Below are 4,103 nucleotides of genomic sequence, written 5' to 3'. Positions count from 1 at the left end.
TACTAGTACATCAGAGGTACCAAAAACACCTCTTTTGATTCAGTCATTTAGGAATTGAAGGGAAAAAAGTATCATCCCTTATGTGGATACTAAATACATGAGCTGGGGTGGCTAAGGGCTAAGTAGGGCAGCCATTCTTCTCCCTTTCTTTTTTACAACTTTCAGGAATTCAGATTTATTCAAAAGTTTGACAGGTAGACTCCAAAACTACTAGCTCATCTTCAATAACTCTGGAATGCTAGCTGTAAACAGCTTTAAAGCTTGAGATACTTCTGGATCTGCCAAAGTGTTGCTGCACTCTTTTGCAGCCCGGCCTCCTCTCCAGCAGTCAACTTTGCTTTTATGATGCCTGAGATACCATTCTCTCCCAGGATACATGGAAACACTAAGGAATATTTCTTCAGTTATCCCATAGAGGCCCTTACTTAGGGTGGAAAGTGGATGCACTCCTAAGATCCTTCAAAATACTTTCCAGTAAATCAGCTATAGATAGGCTAACACCCCAAGAGGTATAGCCTTTTGTTCTAATCATCTCATAGCCACTGCAAATCACTTTCTTATGGACATTTTTCCACTACTCAGGATCTTCATCAGTTTCTATATCTGAGTTCAGCTGCTTCAGAGGGACACCAGCAATGTTCACTTCACTCCACACAGGAACACTTGAGTCTCCATCCTCTCCAAGGACCAGCCCATGACGGCTTTCAGGGTGGGTGCCAAGCCTCTGCCCAATGAAGTAATGGAAATGGGCTAATGTCCAGATTACAGCCACTTCCAATAACACGGTTTTTGGGAAATGCACTCAACTTCCAGGCTACATAAGTTAAGATATCCACTTTGCTGGAGACAATACTTGGCATTTTCACGAAAGGGTTGCCATGTTGAAGATCCATTGTCTCCCCCGTCAGTTTGCCTTCATCAACATCCACCAGGGCAAGTTCATCACTCAGACCTTTTAATAAGATGCTGATGGCACAGGCCACAATGACCGATCCGACTCCTACAGTGGAGACCTTGCTGTAATGAATGGCCTCCTCTGAGGTGAAACTCTTAGTAAGTTCACGCTTGGCAGTTGCCATCTTGGAAACCGGGGCGAGGGGCCAGCCGCCCCTGAGCAGGCTGGGTGCCACCCAGCGGCGACACAACACCATCCTTGGGTAAAAGCGGTTCGCCCCTGCGGCGGCCACTCTCTGGTCCGCAAGACGCTTGCAGCCTGGCTTTTGGCCACTCAGACTCAGGAGGTGGAGAAAGAGAATGGAGGACAGCCGCCGTCGAGTGGGTTGAGGAGCCAAAGGATAAACCGCCGACCATCGGACGCCCGCCACCCGCTCCTGCAAGGTGCATCCCGCTGGCCAGGCGTCATCGCAGGGGCCTAGCGCACCAGCGCACGTGTGAGGCCATTCAGTAATATAAGTTTTGGAGGATACTCTCAATTTATTGGAGCACTCAATTGGGTACTTATGAAAATCGTTTATGACTTTACTGACATAACTGTACAACTACCTTATAAACTGCCTTGGAATGCGTACATTTTCACCGTAATAAATCCTGCATATTTTTCAAAAACTGAAACTCTGAATAATCACTGTTTCGTAGCCTAAGATGCCCTTGCCATATGGTAAGTGCAAATGTTTCTAAAGCAGCAAATGTTCTGTCAGGGAGTCTCACTGATGTTTTGATTGGATTGCTCTATTATCTGAAGATGTCTGCCAAAAGAAAGTACCTGCACAATAAAGAGTATACAGAAGCTGCCAGGCTGCAACAGCAGAAGGAAAAGAAAGTGTATGCTGACACCTTACCTGTCATCCTCAGATCTGCCGAGCAGGCTATGATAGATGCTTCTGCATACTTGATGTCTCACAATAATTTCTGCACACAAGAAAAACTTATGTCCTTGGGAATCCAGTAGCAGATCTTACTCCAGATGAGGAACCATAAACATTCAAGATTTCTTCCACATGATCTCTTCTGAGGAGATGAAAAAAAAAAAAACTGGCAAAAGAGGGGATGTATGTTCTTTCACAGTTTCTTCCTTGGCTTCCAAGATTCCTCAGATGGATTACAGAATTTTTAAAAAATGTGTTCAAAGTAAATATATTATTTTGTTTTTGAATGCAACCAAAATGCAAAGCTGAATTTGGAGAAAGATATTTCTCATATATACCTTGTTAATATTATTTATTTTCTCAAATTATACAGTTTTTTAACAGACTTATAGAAACAAATACATTATGACAAATAGTGAATGATTGTGAGTTTAAATTGTCTTTTCATATTATTATTCCAGTTTTTTTTTCTCATCAAGAATGAAATAATCCAGTGGGCACCATTAAGATTCTAAGCACCCCCACACACACACACACACATGATTTTATTAATAAAATAGTTACCAATACCTGTAGTTAATTTTGAACTTAAATTACTTTTGTCTGTAGTTCACAACAGAAGATGGAGTATAGATAGAAATCTTATTTCTACTTTTTCACAAAAACTTGCTTTACTATTCAATATATGGATATTATAAGAAATTCAAATTCTAGTGTTCAAGCAACTAAGATCTTGTTCAGTGCTGAACAAGCTGGTTGGCTATGAAACATCTTATTAACAGCTGCATATATTGTCTTTACGCCTTCTTCTCAGGATTAAACTTAATAGAGCATTTTTAAAATTATATGTCTGATGCTGATTTAAGTGAGTAGCCTACATAGTGTAAAAATAATTGCACAAATATTCTGAATTTTTTTCCAAGATAACAATAAAATAACAAAAGAAAGATATTCTTTCTGACTCTCTAATTCAATTATATCATAAAAACTCATTGTGTACTTCAAAAATAAGTTAACTCAAGATGTTACTCAATACCCCATCTGCTATATGCGTTAAATGCATTTCTTGGAACCTGGATAACTTTATTTTCTATCAAAAACCAAGGGCTGTTTTTTAATGTTCGACTTTGTTTCAGAAACGACCTCATAAACTCTTTGATGATTTTCTTTTCTTTTCCTTCTCTCTTTCTCTTCCTGTATGAAAAGACAAATATGCTGCAAAATGTTCTTACCTGCTGCCTTTTATGTAAATTACTTTTGATTGCAGTTTAGAACTTTTAAAGAAAATAAAGCTCACACCACATTTTCACAATGCGAGAAGACACTGTAAAAACAAGCAAAAGTACCCCAAATTGATTTCCTTTATTATTTCCTATTATTGATAGGCATTCATCATTTTGTGCAAAATACATACTGTTCCAGTTTTTTAAAATATGTGTTCAAAATGCAGTTTTCTGAATAAAGAAAAAAAGAAAGATCGTGGAAACCGTCTTACATGAGGTTATTTGTTAACTGAAGACAATACTATTCCTAGCAGAATTTGGTGCTATCCATTAGTGTATATCAAATAGCACAAAACTCTCTCTACAGTTATTTAGTTGAAGTCACCACTTCAATGTCTTTTTGAGTCTTAAGTAGAATATGTCTTTCCTGTTATACCAGAGGCACAGTGCACAGTATTTGGTACATGCACTATATATATTAGTGTATACACATATTTTAGTGAAGAAAAGATAGGAAAGAAGGAAGGAAAGAGAGTAATAAATAGAATCCCCACCCAAGAAAAAAAATAGAGATAGTTATTGGATTTTTCTCATTTAAATAAGGATTATAATGTTTAGCTTGAAGAAATTTTATAAAAAATATGTATAATGGATTATTATATATTTAGGTGAAAGTAAAGTAGGGCCCAATATAGTTTGGTTTATTCTAATAAGTAAACAGGGACCTCAGAGTTCTACTTAGATAAATTCTGAGAGACAAGTATAAAACAGAACACAGATAGATTTTTTTTTTCTTTTTCAGAAATCAGAAGAGATAAATATCTTGCTAAAATGTTATTAGTTATTGTTCTTGTTTTTTCTTAAGTAAAAGCCACTGGGCAAAAGTTCAGAGTATAAAAGACAGATATCAGCTCATTTATTATTTTTAAGAAGTAATTTTATAATACATATTATATAAAATTAATACTCAAATATAACTTTACTGTCACCTCAGCCTTCTTTTGATGAATTTCTTTTTTTTCACTACCACAAAGATCCAAGCAACACCAGAGTA

The 4,103-nt window shown here is 37.1% G+C and overlaps 1 pseudogene; it reads right to left on the bottom strand.

Annotated features, from left to right (window-relative positions):
- Positions 1 to 254: 254 nt before the first annotated feature.
- Positions 255 to 1,085, bottom strand: LOC103253019 (annotated as a pseudogene).
- Positions 1,086 to 4,103: the final 3,018 nt, after the last annotated feature.

The sequence above is a fragment of the Carlito syrichta genome, unplaced genomic scaffold, assembly GCF_000164805.1.
Source record: "Carlito syrichta isolate Samal-C Ts95f unplaced genomic scaffold, Tarsius_syrichta-2.0.1 Scaffold192157, whole genome shotgun sequence".
Taxonomy (NCBI): Eukaryota; Metazoa; Chordata; class Mammalia; order Primates; family Tarsiidae; genus Carlito; species Carlito syrichta.
Note: the sequence above shows the minus strand (reverse complement) of the source record. Positions and strands in the feature narration are given on the sequence as shown.